At 37.3% G+C, this 18,619-nt stretch overlaps 1 protein-coding gene across 1 annotated transcript in view; it reads left to right on the top strand.

The window, feature by feature from the left end:
* The window catches only part of LOC139730769 (ubiquitin carboxyl-terminal hydrolase 9X-like), an 83,323-nt gene continuing 64,704 nt past the window's right edge, over positions 1–18,619 (top strand). The window contains exon 1 of the mRNA XM_071641630.1: positions 1–76. The gene's annotated coding sequence lies outside the window, so the exon portion shown is untranslated. The remainder of the gene's footprint in view (positions 77–18,619) is intronic.

The raw sequence follows: 18,619 nt of genomic DNA, 5'->3' as shown, positions 1-18,619 counted from the left end.
CTGCGGAGAATAGAGAAGAAGGATACTGTCAGTCGCTGCTTATCAACATTTAGCACTCCGCTTGCAGCAATAAAAGGTAAGATATATCATTTATGATGTTAAGGGAGAGTGTAAGATCATTTTTCTGAAGACCTCATATCATGAAATAATTTCTTAATGACATAAACTAGGTTTGTCTGTGGGCCGAGATCAGCATCTGTGATAGATGAAAGTCGCCATTTTGGGTTTGTATTGAATGAGTGTGTGTATGATCCGAACCGAACTTCGTTGTCCACTCCTATTTGCCCTCGTCTCTACGTCTTGTCAGCCGTCGATGGTATGGAAATCCGTGTTCCGGTTATGTCCAATGGAGAAGATACAAAGCATATAGACTAGTATTTGCTGTGAGAAGTAGAGCACTAGCTAGGGTATGGACCGACATTCTAGTAAATTTATGTACAGGTTTAGTTTCTAGACCTCTATGTGATGATGATGGTGAAGATATCAAATCCCTTCCCTCACTGTCTGTGTTGTTACTCAGTTCAGTCTGCTGATCACTGATTACTCAAGTCTCCATTTATGGGCCTGGGCTGGGGTCAACAGTCATTGCTGGACTGGGCTGGGGGCTAGCTTATGGAACCGATGTGCTGAACTGTTTAGTGTTTGTCCCTTTTCTTCTCTCTCTCTCTCGAGCTCTCGCTCTTTTCTCGAATAGGTAAAGGCAAACCTCTAACAGCAGTTAAACAAGTGAAACTGAACATGCGTGAACTTATTGAAAATTATTCATACATAATGCACTTGTCAATGTAATGACTCACCCCACTACCCCCGGACATGGGTGCGTCATTTCCTCGTTTGGTCCGTCAAATTTGTGACCCAGGTGTGCGTCATTTTACCAGCTATGTCCGTCAAATTTTTGACCGAGAGGTGCGTCAAAATCCCATCATTGTCGTCAAATTTTTGACCGAGGGGTGCGTCATGGTACGTCACTTGGCTATGGAAAATAACAGTATATACACGCATTATTCTGAACCGAGGGGTGCGTCATGGTATGCACTTGGCTATGGAAAACTGCCCGCATTTTTGCACGCTACCAGTACCGGATACACGTACGTACCGCGAGTGAATTTACAGTGAGCGCTTTCCCGCGGCAAGTGAAAATCAAAGTCGGGAAGCGTTTTGGAGTAGGCCTAGGAGGGAAAAATGCTTGCCCGAATCTAGCAAGCAAATGATTTAAAAGCCACCCTTTCTCCTCACATTTTCTTTCCAACAAACTCATGAAATCACGCATACTCAATCTCAATCCAGACGGACTGTTTAGCGATATAACGATTTCAACCTCACAGTACTAAATAGTAAAATCAAAGATCGTATACGGAATTCCGTATACGATCTTTGGTATACCGTTGCGTGGTGCGTACTGCGCGTACCTGCAGTATAGTAGCAGGCAAGTCGAGTGTTAGTGGTGCGCGACTCGCTCGCTAACGCTGTGCAATTCGCAAGTGAGCAGCGTGCTCGTTATTCCTCATCGAACGTACATCGTCCATGTGTTGCATTCAACCGGACTAGAAATGGCCGCGCACATACAGTACAGCGCATCTGCAGACAAGTCATGGCCAGGTGACTATGGATTGCATGCACATACATTCGGAATATCGTAGCAGCAGAGTGATGTACGGTGAATGACGGTACGGTGCTTACAGGGCCAGGGTAAGGGAAACTTGCCGAAACTTTGACAAATTGTGTTTACGAACCGAAAGAAAATGAAATTGCGTGAATAAAGCGTATGCAAAAATCCTTTCAGTATTTACAGGGTGCGTCAAATGTACCGAGGATGTCCGTCAAGAAAGTGACCTAGGTGTTCGTCAAAAACCCCGTGTTGTCCGTCAAAAAAGTGACTGTGGTGTTCGTCAAAAACCCTGTGTGGTCCGTCAAAAAGTGACTGTGGGGGTGCGTCAAAAACCCTGTGTGGTCAGTCAAAAAATGACCATGACGCACCCATGTCCGGGGGTAGTGGGGTGCGTCATTACATTGACAAGTGCATAAGGGTAGGGTGTTGTACACTCAGTTCTTTCTTCATATCTGCTTGGGGGCACTGTTGAGCTATTTGTTCGATTGGAAAGTCACTTATGGGTTTTTGTGACAAGGAAATGGGGTGACAAATGTAGCGAAATTGGTTTGTTTGTAGCAGTAGTGCCTCCACCGATGCCTAAATGATAAGATATCGATTTTAAAACTATTGAGTAAGGGGACGATTAGTAGCTTCAAGGTGGCACCAAACATGCATACCATCTCGATAGAAATTTAGGGTAAATTACATACCGGCAGCCAGTCAAAATTTCAGTCTGTATTTTGTGTCATTTTGGATTTTTATCTGGTTTCTTCTTCTTTTTAACCTACACCTGTACCTAAGAATGTAAGATCATATTTTTATGCTTTTTAACGTGAAAACCATCAATTTTATATTCATCAAGCGGAAAAGAAAAGGTGATATTTTGTGCAAAATCTCTTGCCGTAAAAGCCACAGAATACTGTCTATGTTCTGTGGTGCTGTGTTGATGCACGGCCCCACCTTGACGAGTGGTGCATAGTGCATGTCATGTTCACTGTGCAATATGTGTACAGAATCACACTATAATTCACAGTTTTGCCAATCCATACGCGCTATCATGCAAAGTTGTCAACGAATACTATGTTAATAAAACTTTACATCTCTTGAAGGAAGAGGAGCTGTGACATGATGTATGGCTTGTTTAAAGCTTAGGATCTGCCTCTATATTTTGTTGTATTCAAATTGCATTTAAGTAAAGCTTTAAAACAAAAAATTCAGGGACTAGTACAGTACCCTTTGCTCTGGCTCACGGCCCTTTTACTGTTGCTGCACATAAGTCATGACAGGACTGTCGTACCAATCACCATGGAAATACCTAGGGACTCTTGACTATCGTAACCGTGATGCGACTTAAGTGGATTTTGAATGATGATGATGATGATGATGATGATTATTGTTATTAAGGTATTTATTCAGCATTTCAGATATGTGTACAGAGACAAATGCAAAGCAAATATTATTCAGCATAACAAAGAATAAGATAACATACTAGCAGTGAAGCACAAATGGACAAATAGACCTAAATTATGACATAGAAAACAGGGCTGCCACGGGCAAGAATTAATTGCATACAATTGGGAGCTCAGACTTACATAAATCTGATCTTGATTCATATGTGCTTTATTTTGGTGTTATCGATTTAAATAGACTTTCACAATTTACAACTTACCCAAAACAATGATTTATTGCTTTGTCTGCACACTGTAGATCTCTTCTCTCTGCACTGTTATCCGCTTTGTAAAGGCAGAAGTTACCCGGATGAAAATCGCTGCCAAAAAAGGAAAGTCAGGCTATTGGCAGTGTGGCATAACACTCAAGCAATGCACACACAAACAATTGTAGCACACAATCAAAGGTGATGTGCACACACACCATGCTTGCTACGAGCACTTTGAGTAAGTGTAGTGGTAGACAGGGTTTTGCAGTAAAAAATGCAAATTTTGCCCCGTGGACATTGCGTGTTGGCTTGCCGTAGATTTTAATACCAAATTTAAGTTCAAGAAATTAATTTTGTGTGAGTAAAATGTAAAAATTTTATGTAGAACGTAGAAATTTGTTTTGTTGTGTAGCTGCTCCAAGGGACATCCCTTCCTTTCCCTCCTGTCAGATGTTTCAATGCTATACATATGGTGTAGTTGAGTGACCCGCACCTCGTCATAGTTAAAGTTTATGCATTTTTTAATCACATTTCGTCACTGATATTCTATGAAAGCCCACTCACATCTAAAAGTTGTATACAGGAAAAATGCTGAAGATTCCAATAGAACCACAAGTTCACTGATCGATACCGGAAATTTGCAGCTATCGTCGTCAAACGCGAACGATGCGGAATAGTTGTGTGCTAAGGAAGGGGCCCGCAGCTCATCACCCTGCACTCCCATAGACAAAGCAAATAAAAGACGTGTGCGGGTAACGGTGATGCTCCCATAGACAAAGCACATAAAAGGAGCGTGCCGGTGACCGTGATGCTCCCATAGACAAAGCACATGTATAAAAGACGTGTGCGGGTGACCTTGATAATACTTATAACACGTATTCCTAACATAAATTTAAGATTTTCACGAAAAATTGTTCGGTTTTCAGCTCAGTTTGCTTGGTTGTGGTAACCATGCGAAGTTTCAAGCGTGCTGAACACAGTCTTTGGCGTACATTTTTGTTCAGTGCGCTTGTTGCAGTTTTACGCAGGGTGACGGTATTAGGGCCCCTGACGAGGTGCGGGCACCTCACTATACCAAGTTAAGAATGCAAGTGGCAAAGTGTAGCAAGGATTAACCCGAGTGGAGAAGTCAAGTCAAATGTTAAATGTGAGATCTTGTCTGCCAAATTTTGTATTTGCTTCAAGCTTGTGTGTCATGTGGATGGCTTGATAAAGTGAGTCAAGTATTAGCTGATGTTTGCTTGATTTTGTTCCAAGGGCAGAATGTGGACACCATTAATGAAGCTTTAAGCTGCCATAGGTCAGCAGGGAAAGATAAAAAAGATATACCGTACCATAAATGGTCATACTACACCAGGGTGCTACATAACTATTCTTTACCATTTGCCAGGTCGGGCAAGCAGATTTTCAAATTGTTGCAGAACACTTGCCCAAACACTAATTTTACTTGCCCAAAAAGAAAGTCCAAAGATATAAAAAAAAAAACTTATATAAAAAAATCACTTGTAAAGTCAAAGGCTTAATAAAGCACAATCATTTGAATAAACAGCACATGTGCGGAGTGACAAACTTAGTTCGATAGAGTGTTGGTGTTGGATTGCATTAAGACTTCATCACGTAAGAGTTGGGAAGTAAAGGTGGCTTCAAAACATTTTACTTGCCCAATTCAGGCAAGCCTTTTTTTTCTCATTGTTCCAAAAACACTTGCTGACTTTGATTTTTACTTGCCCAGGGCAATCGGGCAAGTGCTTATGTAGCACCCTGCTACACTAAATCGTAAGTATTTTGAGTTGGTATTGGTGATGCTGTGAATTTAAAGGACAAGTTCACCTTCATAGACATGTGGGTTGAGTGAATGCAGCAATATTAGTAGAACACATCAGTGAGAGTTTGAGCAAAATCGGACAATCCGTTGAAAAGTTATGAATTTTTGAAGTTTCTGCTTAGTCACGGCTGGATGAAAAGACTACTATAGCTTGTGATGTCACATGAGTACAACGATATAAAGAAAGAATAAAGAAAGTTCAACATATTTCCATTTTTCTCGCATAACAAAAGAACACTCGACTTCTCTCTTTCAGAAGGCAGGGGGAATAATATTACCCTTAACATACGTCAGTAGCAAGTCGAAAAAATGTGCACTTTATTCAAAAAGTAAAGTTTTGTGAAATTCTCTTTTTATTTTCCTTAGGTAGTTGTACGCATGTGACATCAGACACTGTAGTAGTCTTCTCTTCCAGCAGTGACTGCGCAGATACTTAAAATATTCGTAACTTTTGAACGGATTGTCCAATTTTCCTCAAACTTTCACTGATGTGTTCTACTAATATTGTTGCATTCTCTCAATCCTTATGTATATGAAGGTGAACTTGTCCTTTAAGGAAAAAAAATCAACCTGAAAAAGTGCATGTCAGTTCAATTCTGCTTGCTCAATGTGTAAAATTCTGAGTCACCATGTGGCTCGCTCGGCAGCACAATCATAACCCATTTACTATCTGGGGTTTGATGAGGGATGTGTCATTTCATACTAATGCATACATTGTACATGTAACTACATGAGCTCGTCAGTGCAGTGGTTTGTGCAGAGTTGCATAGTGCCATCACATTACCTCTTCATACTTGCTTAAAACTAACAAGGAACACTGGACGTTTTGGCAGAGGTTAATAATAATAATAATACTCTTTCCCATTTCTTGAAGGTGGAAGTTGAAATGAGTTTACATTCCAGGCATAATTTACCATTTGCAGATGAAACAAAAACCCAGCATTCATGCTTTAAAATAGTTCTAAAATGTGAGTTAGGGATAGAAACAACCACTGTAAAATTGTGAATCGGTAAAATTGATGTTAAGTATTGATCTTAGATAGACAAAATGTGACCAATAGTTATGATAAAAATGTTTCCAAATTAAACCGTCTACAGTTGCGGTTTATAGAGAAATATACAGATATTTCCTTATATTTCAGGCTTTATCACGAAAAAAGTATATGATAGGAGGTTTTGTGGTACAACAGACCTACACTTATGCATTAAATGTCATATCTTGAAAAATTTTTTAAATTACTGTTCCCAAAGGTAAACAGGACCTTTAATAATATCTTTCCCACTTCTTGGAGGTGGAAGTTGAAATGAGCATACATTAAATATGACACAGAATGTCCAACGCACTTGTTGGCACATCCCTATACCAGGGCTCCACACTAACTGTTATTTTTGGTGGCCCAAAGGCAAACATCCGACCTTTTTTGGTGGCCCGATCAGGCCGCCAAATTCTTCATTTCTGAAATTTTGGTAGCCCGATGTGCGTTTTTGGTGGCCCCGGGCCACCAGGCCACCGTTAGTGTTGAGCCCTGGCTATACATTAAACTCACTACATGTAAGAGCAAAACCCAATGGGGCCTGGTGGGTAAAGGTTTCAGGGCATGGTACATGTACCAATTCCATGTGATTTCAGCCTGTGATTATATCATTGTTGGATCACAGTTGGATCGCGAATTTAACAACACGCGAAAATGACTCCATGCGCTGTGTTAATAGAGCATTAATGTACGTGTAAGCGTCGGCGTCGATTCGCGAAAACAACATCTCGCGAAAACGTTTGTGACCTCGTCATTCGCGAAAATATCTGTATGCGAAAATAACAGCGTATACAGTACCTCATTAGCTCTTAATATTTAGTTGAGTTGACCTAAATCTATTCGTATTCAAATTGAAAATAATTCAGTTTTTAAAGCTTAATTTCATGTTGAAATACCACTACTTAAAAGATACATACTAAATGCTTATATCCACAGCCTGAACGCGTCATGTTCATTCGAGCTGGTTGCAGTTACCCAGCCAGTAATGAACAAGTGGGCATAATATAAATTTTATGTTTTTGAAATGGCTGAGATTCAGATATCCAAAACAAAGTGGTCCCATCCTAATAAAAGTTGGGTCCCACCTCTTATTAGGAACTATGTGGTGTGTTTTTTTTTTAAATATATCTCAGCCATTTCAAAACCAATTCTTGTCAAATAAACTTAAAATTCCTCTTAGAATTATATGCTCTTCAGTAATTCATTAGAGGTTTCTCATTATCTCACATAAAAAGAGTTGAAAACTTGGAGCCCCATCTCAACCAAAATTATACCATCCCTTTTAGGGGGATCAGGGAGGATCAACATACAGTGTTCATGTATTTGTATATTTACATACATATAGTAGTAATTTAGGTTCTGCATTTGCAGTACAAAATGCTGGAAGCACTGCCTTGTTTTAGAACTCTGTATATTTGCATAAAAATAAATGTAAAAACTCATTTTTAAATGTTTTATAGGATTTTATTTATCTGAGTAAGAACTGTGCAAAGATTAATTATCAAAAGTCTATATAGTAAATAATAAAGTATAAAGTATCAAAATTAAAACCCTGTTCAACTTGCAAAGACACAAAGCTCTGGCTATAATCAGGTACTCGTGTTTATCTAAACAGGCAATTTATTTTCGGAGATCAGCATGAGAGAAGAAATTAGATACTAATGTGTCAGTTTAGTGCTCAGGGCATGAGAGTGACAGTGTTGGAATCTTTGTATGTGCGTATTCCAAGACAAACCCATTTTACATTGTTTGGACTTGGTGAAGATAATGACGATAATAAAGAGTATATTTCAGTAAGCTGATTGAAATATATTCCCCTGAAATTGGAGTTATGTACAATCTGATTGCAGGCATCCAGTTGTAATGGGAATACATACCGTAATCAACCCATACATTGTACATCGCTATACTGAATGGGCCCCAAGGTCATTGGAATTGCATTAAATCATATAATTCGCACAGAGTGCTGGTGCTGAATTGTATGGATGGTTTGTCTCACCTAATCTCATTTAACTGGTTGTACAATGTACGTGGTATGTAATTACCGCTGCCACACTCCCCTGATACAGACTTGGTACAAAAAACAAACAAACAAACAAACAGACAAACCAGGAGTCACTTGCCATGTTATCAGGAGCACAGTATACCTGTATGTACATGTACAACATGTACACTGTTGTGTATTTACATTCAGAGACTCCAACCCCAAGCACCTTCTGATCTGGAGATTCTCCCGCCTGCACCCCTTGCAAACGGGAGACTCCAACGTGATGTGCGCAAAGTCCCTTGGGTTATAGGGTTCTATACAAATGTAGATGCTCTCTCGTGCTATCTCAGGCTTATTTTCAACATGCGATGGCACTAAGTAAGTAATAATTCAATGAATCAAATCATATATTTTGGCTTAATAAAACTTCATTTTATATATCATGTGCAGATGCGATACATGCATGTGTATTATGAAATTGACTGGCATCTACAAAACCATACAAGCGGGAGACACAGAGCCAGGGCGGGAGAAATTAGATATCAAGCGGGAGAACGGGAGATTTTCTGAAAATGGGTTTTCGGCGGGAGATCTCCCGTCGAAAGCGGGAGAGTTGAAGTCTCTGTACATTGTATGTATAATGTAGTCCAATATGGGCTTATGAAAGTGTGAGATTGAGCCAATTACTTTATCTTGTACATCAAAAGTTAAAGGGATGGTATAGTATTGGTAGAGATGAAGATTGAGCTTTTAACTTTTTGCAAGATACCAAGAAACCACTTATGAAATAGTACAGAACATACCATTCTAAGAGGAATCCAAAGTTTATTGATGAAAATCGGTTTCGGAATGGCTGAAACATTTAAAAGCAAAGTAAAAAAAAGTGATCGTAATAAAAGGTGGGTCCCACCTTTTATTAGGATTGCTTTGTTTTGGATATCTCGGCCATTTCAAAACCAATTTTCATCAAATAAACATTGAATTCCTCTTGAAATGACATGCTCTTACGGTGGTTTCTCATGATCTCACCAAAAATGTTAGAAACCTGAAGTTAGGTCTCAACCAATATCTATGTGGTCCCTTTAAAGTGCTTTGATGCATATATTCCTGGTTTGACAGTAAATATTAGTTGAAATACCTTAGGAAGCCAAGAGTGTTCTTACAGTAGGCGTCCTTGAAGCTCTCCAAATCATTTCAGGGTGAAACTCATTTGCATGTGCGTGGGTTGATAGTGAAAGCTTTAGTTTTCTATAATTGGTTGGCGTGTGTGTGTGTGTGTGTGTGTGTGTTTGTGCTTTTTGAAGGGATGTTAAAATGGTGCTATAATATAAGCACTTTGGTCAAAACTTCCAGTGAAAAGTACATGGGTATAATGCAAAAAAAAAAAAAAAGTGTGGGTCAGCTGTTATGTCACCAAGGTCAACTGTATTAATTATGGTGGAGCAAGTTTATTGTTTAGAGCTTTTGCTTCCTTCAAAATACATTGATTATACACTTTGTGGAAGATGATTGTAATAAGCCATTTGGAAGGCACATGTGATTTCGCCTTAAAAAATCCATAACTCACTTCATGTTCGGATAGTGTGGTATTACAGCTAATAACCAGCTCTCTACTACATGTACATAGTGTACACTATATGATGAGTTGAATGTTTGAAGCGCAAAAACAATTTGTACTGTATGTATTACACATACAGGCACAGGTGTTGAGCACAGTTAACATGATGAAAATGGCCCAGAAACAAAGACTGGGGATTTAAGCCCTACTCATTTTATATGAATTAGACAGGATTTAATGAACTACAGCTACGTCTAAAGTTTATCTGTATGAGAACTAGAGATCATTCAATTTTTACTGGTATAGGGAGGTTTGCATTGTTAAAAAATATTCCTGGTAGGGGCCTACATGTATGCTGGATTCCATGATTTCTAACATTTTACTCATTTTCTCCAAATCTTACGAGCTACCACTTGAACAGCAAAGTGTGAATTTATCCTATGTATCGTATTTATGTTGCTGGTAGTCTGTCTGTGTTTTGGAATCAGAGGCACTATCATTGTTATCCCTTCGTAGTGTAGGCCTACAGTGTACATGTACTGTACAGTGCACTCCTGTTATGACAAAATTCCGTTTACAGCGAAGTAAAAATTCAGGCTGCAAAAATATCCATTCTTTGTTCTTTATTGTTTATTTGTTCAGTTACATATATACCGAAATTCCAATATAACGAAAAAATAAAGCTGCCGCTCCCGAGGACTTCTTGATAACGGAAGTCCACTGTATGTACAATATGTACATTAGTCCCGCTGTTTCCTAAATTTTTTTTTTTCCATTTCTAAGGTGAAGAACGATTATTGGTATGAATTCACCTTGTGCAGAATTAAGAATTCATGTAATACATTGTACATATTATTTTTAAAAGTTTTCTGTCTTTTATAAACATTTTTTGTTGATGTTCCATTGATATAACAGTATGTTGTTAGTTTGCTTGTATACATTATGATGTTAATGAGATATGTTGAGAACATAGATCTACAAGTCACACTCCAGTATACCATGGTAAACAATAGGCCTACATGTACTTGTCAGAATTGATGAAATTTTGTCTTTTCTTCAGTGATTCATATGTTTATTTGAGATACTTTATGTCCATATATTCAAGTTCATACAAAGGTTCTGTATTTGCCAAGATTGTATTTGTACATAAGATTGTAGACTGCTGCATCTGTTTGGAAATGGTGTTTGTTGAACTGAAAAGAATCATTCTTTGACTTCTCATTACAGCAGAACTTTGCAATGGATGATACTGTGGTATAAAAATGGACGAAGAAAAAACCAACTGTTGATTCTCTCAACTGAACTCTGATCCTTAATTTTTTTTTTTCATTCAGTATTTATTGGTTCCTTAATTTCTTCTATTGCTATCCCAAATATGACAGCCCATTTGCAAAGCATTACATTTGTATTTCAATTAGCAGGGTTGATAGTCCTGTGGAAATGTAATACCGGTACCTGCAGCTATTGTGTGGTTATACATGCTTGTACAGTAATAAGACCCTTACAGTTTTATGTGTAACTCATTATGCAGCAAGAGTGAGCTGTTTCCAGTTTTCCTTTGGGGAATACCCCCTTTATGCCACATTGTCTAAAGGTCAAAGTGCGTACATATTGAGGGCAGACATTCTTGTGTAACAATTTTCATGCAACTGCAGATTGGCACATACAGTAGTTGTACACAGTAAGCAGTGCAGAGGGTGCCAAGATGGGCAACAGTGTGAATGTCAAATGCATCAGTAGTTTTGCACAACTCCCAAATGTTGTTCAAGAATTTTACATTGAGGAGGCAGAATATGAGCCTTATTCTGCATACGAGTATAAAAATAAATTTCCTTGAAGTAGAGTATTGCAAATAGGAATTTTATGAAGCCACAAATTTTATACGTGTAGGCCTACCATGTAGAATGTCCTCAGTGTACAACTGTGCATTCACTATGCACACATACTGCATTTTATAGATGGGAGTCCAATTGGACTATGCACTAGCATAAATGCTAAATATGCATAAGCCAATACATACAATGTAATGTGAACATTTCCCTTTTTATGGGGGGGGGTATTGGAATGTCTGCAAAAATCCTTGCAGTATGACAATGTGTTAAAAGTGCTTGTACACTAACTGCTGTATAGAGAAGTCAGCTCATACAGTAAATACTCAGAAAGAAATAAGTGACATACAATGTCTACACTGTACATCAAAATAGAACATTGCACATTCAAGTGTGTATCATGTGAGTTCTTGTCATATTCGACACACAGTACCGAGAAATCTACGGAAAACAAATTTCATCATTAAAATTCAGTTTCCTCAGTGACCTTGAAACATGCTAGCTATAAAAAATGCAGTGCAGATATAGTCATTGATTTATGTTTAAAGCCTTGAGATCATGTAAATGGATCTTTTTTTTTTTTTTATGGGAATTGGAATGCAGTATTTCATTCTAAACAGTAATATGTTCTCTCTCTCTTTTTTTTATTCTGTGCACATCTAGTGCTCTTCACAAACATAATTTGTGTTTGGAATTATCTTACTGCAAATGTCATACATCTACAGCCATTTTTATAAACTGTATTTCTGTAAAAGACAGTGTTATCTTGTTTCATTTGCATGATACAAGTACACCTGTATGTGGTTCTTTATTCTTCTGTTCTTGTTTGGAATACTGTAAAAGTGGATAGTATATTTTTGCGCGACTAATTTTTCGCGCTTGGCCGGGTAAGAAGAGTTTCGCATGTTTGTAATTCCGCGGAATCAAGACATCACGCACAGGAACATATGGCAAGTAAAAATATTTGCGTGCTTTTATTTTCGCACTAGTTTCTGGTTGCGCGAAATGCGCGAAAATTTCCACTTTTACAGTACATGTTTTTGGCATGCAGTTTTCCACGTAAACTACAAATAGAGCAGAGCTGTGTGCACAGGGGGAATGATGCTTTACTTTGTAGGGGAACAGATCACATTTGCTCTCAAAACATGCTACTGCTTTTCAAAATTGATCATCTGTAACTTCCTTATGATTTTATCAGTGATCAGTATTCCTATTGGCTAGCTTTGAATCTGTCGAAGCCAATTTGCTCCCATTCTTTAGAAATAAAAACACTGATATTTAATTTCTTTTGTAAATATGCATTATATCCACTTTTAAATGTACTCTGCATAAAATGATTCAATACATGTTTTGTAAAACTAGAAATATTCGTATGCATTTTAATTTTGTGAATTTTTGGATAGCCAAGATTCACAAAATTAAAGGGATTTTAGTTGAGATGAGGATTCAGATTTTGACTTTTTTTTTGTAAGATATTAGAAACCACCTTGAAAATATTAATGAGCATACAATTCTGAACAGAATTCAAGATTTATTTGATGAAAATCAGTTTTGAAATGGCTGAGATATCCAAAAATAAAGTAAAACAATGTAGACCTACATTGTATAAGAGGTGGTTCCCACCTTTTTTTAGGACATTTTGTTTTGGGATATCTTAGGCATTTTAAAACAGATTTTCATGAAATAAACTTTGAATTTCTCTTGGAATTGTATGCTCTTTAATATTTCATAAGTGGTTTCTAATTATCTTGCCGAGAAAGTTAAAATCTACAATGTTATCCCCACTTAAGCCAAAACTATTCTATCTCTTTAAAATGTGTGTAAAAGTTCTTGCCTACACTATGGGCCTATGATTTGATGCATTGAATGCCAGTGGCCGGTTTTATCACTTTTCCACTTAAAGGGGATGGCTAGTAAAGTGATCAGTGGGAATTGGTGGGAATGCTGGGGGATGATTGTTCCAATCCTTGTGGGATTCATTTAAGAGTACATTTTATATCTATTGTTGTGTGAAAATTATTTGCTTCAGAATGGTCTCATATTCAAGTAATGTGCAGTTTAATGTTTCCAGGTTAGCATGCCTGTACAGTGACGGGGCATTAAACTGCACATAACTGGAATATGAGACCGTTCTGGAGCAAATAATTTTCACACAACAATAGATATATAATGTACTCTTATTAGTCTTAAATGAATCCCACAAGAATTGGAACAATCATCCCCCAGCATTCCCACTGATTCCCTCTGATCAATTACTAGCCATCCCCTTTAATTCTGACAAATAAAACTAACATGGAATAATCTTCAAGTATGATTCTTTATTGATAGATATCTCAGATTAGTGCCCGAGAATGCCCAGTCGAGTAATTTTAATCTTTATTTCAGCATGTTTTTTTGCGCAATTTCTATTCGCACGTATCCTCGCGTATGTGCCACCTATCTTTTATACTGTAAGAAGGGATAGCGAAAAGTAATTACCATCACAAAGACATAAAGACATATCTTCCTTAGAAAGTGGCTGGTGATTACGCAATGAGACATGAGTCAATTGTCTTACTATCTGCGTGGCAGATCCTGTTTGGCACGTGCTTGAAATATTTTTTAGCGGTGGCATCGAACATCTAGTAAAGGAAATAAGACGGTTGTGACTCCATTCTCTTGAATCTCCTTGATTCATATTGCAGTTTAATTTTATGTTTGCTTTACTATTAAACTGCTTTGATTCTTATTTACTGTATTTTTTGACAAAAGTAGTATGAAATAGATGAATATATATATTGTGTGAACTTACACATAAAGTCGTATATTTTAAATGCATAATATCACTGTTCAGATAAGAGCTTATGGATAGGCCTATTCATAATTAATACTGCATGTGTGATACTTGTCTAATGTGGGCCAAGGTCATCTTGACAGTATTATTTTATACAGCAGCCCGTTGTGAAGGGGAGGTGACATTGTGTTTATGAGATAACTTGGTATTACATGATCTAGCGCCACTGTACATCAACAGTGACCATGAAGGACAGACAGGTCCTCGGAGGAAACCCCATGATCCAAAAGGTTAATGCATTCTTGTTTTGAGGGCCACCACTGGGCATGCTTCTGGGTTTATCAATGCCCCTCTCATCCACACACTCATGCCCAGTACACCCTACTCTCTCTCTCTCTCTGTACATGTACAGCAATGTTGCATGCAAAGTGTCAATAGTACGCAGGACAGAAGATTGCCTACTTGCTTGTCTGTGCTGTCAGCCAAGGTCATTTCAATAATATCGATGGCAAAGCCTCATTTCAGATACATCCAAATCTTCTCCCTGTGCCTCATTAAAATTTATTTGATGTACCGGAAATGCAGCTTGTATGTCTTTTTCATACTCCACTTTGCTACACACTACATGCTCAGTATTAAATACACTGTACATGTACTGTGGTACAGTAATGTGCATCCCCGATGTACAGTTGTACAGTATTAGGTCATAGCCTGTGTGCATTAGACTTGTTTTGGTTCAGCCTTCTCCCTATTGTAAGGTAATAAATATTTAATATGGTAGCTAGGTTTTGTTGTTGTTTGTTTGTTTTTTAGTCATATCAGGGTGCTACATAACTTTATTTTACCACTTGCCCGGTCGGGCAAGCAGATTTTCAAATTTGCTGTGAAACACTTGCCCGAAATATAAGGAAATACAGCTGTAATATAGAAAATCATGTATAAGTCAAGGGCTTAATAAAACACTATCATTTGAATAAAGAGCGTAACAAACTTGGTCTGATCAAGTGTTGCCGTTGAAATGCATGGGGCCTTCTTCACGTACAATGTAAGTGTTGGAAAGGTGCTGAAATGATGTGTTGCATCACTAAACAGCCATTATCGTTGGGCTTCTGTATGATTAACTTTGTGGGTTTGTTGGGGGAAATACAAAGTGTAAGTGAAAAAACGGTGTCTTCAAAACTTTTTTGCTTGCCCAATTCAGACAAGCATTTGTTCTCATTGTTCAAAAACACTTGCCCGAATTCGATTTTCACTTGTCCCGGGTAATCGGGCAAGTGCTTATGTAGCACCCTGCATATATACACACACCTAGCCAACATGATGTGCATTCATCAGTTTGTGCAGACCATTGTGCTTGTAACACATGATTGAATGAAAATGAAATCTCCTACTTACTGTAAACCAGAAATGTTATCGTGCATTTTGATTTCGCAAATTTTATGAGAGCCAAGATTAGCAAAGTTAAAATGTATATGAAATTTCCTGTCAACACTAAATGCAATGAATGCTGGTGGTACATGTAATTCACGAAAAATTTAATGCCGCAAAAAAGGCCGTCCACTCCAATTCGCGAAACTCTCATGCTGCAAAAATTTCTTGCTTTTAATACATTATATACAGCGTGTACTGCTGTGCTCAGTCATGTTTGCCAGCGTGTTTGGTAATAGATTTTATCAAATCGTAACTGGAAGCTGCATGATGAATGCATGTTCAGCAAGAAAACAGTTTCTATGGGATTTCAGATGTCTTCCCTTCTTGTCGGTCTGTCTGTATGTTGTTTACGGAGAGCTCCAAACTAAAAAGAAATAATGACAAAGAAGCAATATTGACCTGGTAATATGCACCAAGGTACAACATTGTACATATGATGTACAAGTAAGAATTGACTCCACGGCAAGTTGCAAGGTGATATCAACATTTATTGTTCAGTATGTACACGTACAAATGTATGGTTTATTTACAGTATGGGAAAAAAATTAGTGCATTATTTTCATGTGAAAAATGCAAGTAGTGCATGTTGCTTTAACTGAAGGACAAAAAAATGTGTTGAGCGATTGAACGTTCTATCATATGACTCTTGCAGAAGTGAATGCTATTCTCTGGTGGACGTACATGTACACGTAGAAGCTCTATTTTTAGAATGCCGGCCTCAATAGAGGGGGATGGTTACATGTACAGCTGTAGGTAAATGGAAAACTTATGAAAATTTTGATTTGCCAGACAAATCTGTGCAAGCATTACAGTTTTATCAGTGAAAATGTTGCATGTTGTACATGTATTTTGACTGAGCTATATTGCACAAAATAACATGTAGTAGTAAAGGGTTTGCTATCATGTACATTTGATATGTTGTTAATTTTTTTGTCATTGAGCACCTTTCTGTTGATGTTGGTTTTTTTTTCTCTTCATGGTTCATTTCACATCAGTGTAAGATAGCTTCCAGTCAAACTGTTTGTATGTTTTATGTTTTATTTGCTCTTCGAGTAGTAGGGGTCATTATCATTTATCTGTAAAGTTTATCCTTTTGATTAAAGGCATAATTTACCATTTGCAGATGAAACAAAAACCCAGCTTTAGTGCTTCAAAATAGTTCTAAAATGTGAGTTAGGGATAGAAACAACCAATGTAAAAAGTTTAATCAGTATAATCAATGTGAAGTATTGTTGAAATAATATACAAAATGTGAACAATAAGTATAATACAAATGTTTCTAGACTAAACTGTCTACAGTTACGAAAAATGGTGATATCTCCTTATATTTTTGGCTTTATTGCAAAATTTTTACATTGTAGGATGTTTTGTGATACAACTGACCTACACATACAGTGTGTACATGTATACTACGTGTATGCATTAAATGTGATATCTTGAACATTTTTAAAATCACTGCTCCCAAAGGTAAACAGTTACCTTTAAAGAAGGAAATACTTGAAAATGTTTGATGTTTTTAGATGAAAAGGGATGCTTATAAGAAATCAACACCTTTTTTTTATGCAAATATACATGTTCAGTTTTATTGTGAAAACAATTGATATCATTATCATCTTTATCATTATCATCATCATCATGTTTGATATTGTTATTGTCATTCAATTGATACATTGTACATGTAGCTACAATGTGGTTATAAAAGGTATTCACAGTGTATGTGTAGAGGAGCTGCAAATAGCCACAACCCAGCCGTGAAACATGCATTTCCTCTCTGTGAATGTTGACTGCTTAGTAGCAAAATTGTAAACTGTTGAGCTATGTTCATGATTTGCATTAAATGCATTGTTTACCATGTGCAGATGAAACAAAAACCTAGCTTTAGTGCTTCAAATTAGTTCTAAAATGTGAGTTAGGAATAGAAACAGCCAGTATCAATGTTAAGTGTAAAAAAATACAAAATGTGAATAGTAGTTATAATAAAAGTGCTCCTAGACTAAACCGTCTACAGTTACAGTTTAGTAAGAAAAATAGTGATGTCTCCTTACATTTTATGCTTTATTGCAAAATTTTATATGGTAGGATGTTATGTGATACAACTGACCTACACATGAGCATCATACATGTATGTGATAACTTCGAACATTTTTAAAATCACTGCTCCCAGTGGTAAGCAGAACCTTTAATGACTGGTAATCACTGCTTCTACATGTTGACCTACTACATGTACCAAACATTTACAATAATATTGTACACGTACATTGTACATTATGTCAAGTGCTACAATGGGCAGAAATCATGAAGAATTGTGTGCTTTATTTAATACAACTTCCCTCTCTTTCCACTCCAGAGCTACGCTTCCTTCAGCCAGTCATGATATAACATACAAATTATAATGCATTCATGCCAAAGGCAAAATTGATTAGCTAGGAGATTGAATAGATAATGCATTACTGTCCATGGAGACATATGATTGTTACCAAATTGTCAAAACCTGCTCTAAACGACGAATATGTGCTGTAAGCAATATAAAATATTAATGATATAAATGATAAATATTTCTTCACTTATCATCATGTGATTAGCACGTTGCAGTTTTACAGTGACGACCCACTGCTTTAATGACCGCAATTCGAAATCAGCGTAAGTTGGAAACTGTACAGTCTTTTTTTGCTAAGTACAAACCAAGGGAAAGGGTAGCAACAAATGAAATGCACACATTGATTACATTGCGTGGAACGAACATGTAGGCATGTACTAGACAGCCAGAATCAACATGCCCCCAAAGCTATCCCACAGTGCATCTGTGACTGGGCTCTACTTGGTGCCGTCAATTTTTTGTACATTGGCTTTAGGATATGCCAAGAATTGCAGGAAAAAAAAGAAAATTGGAATCAATTTTTTTTTAAAAGCCAAATCAATACCAATACAGTATAC

Source organism: Diadema antillarum, unplaced genomic scaffold (assembly GCF_040938485.1).
Source record: "Diadema antillarum isolate AM-2024a unplaced genomic scaffold, OU_Dant_1.0 seq00000333_RagTag, whole genome shotgun sequence".
In the NCBI taxonomy this organism is placed as follows: Eukaryota; Metazoa; Echinodermata; class Echinoidea; order Diadematoida; family Diadematidae; genus Diadema; species Diadema antillarum.
Note: the sequence above shows the minus strand (reverse complement) of the source record. Positions and strands in the feature narration are given on the sequence as shown.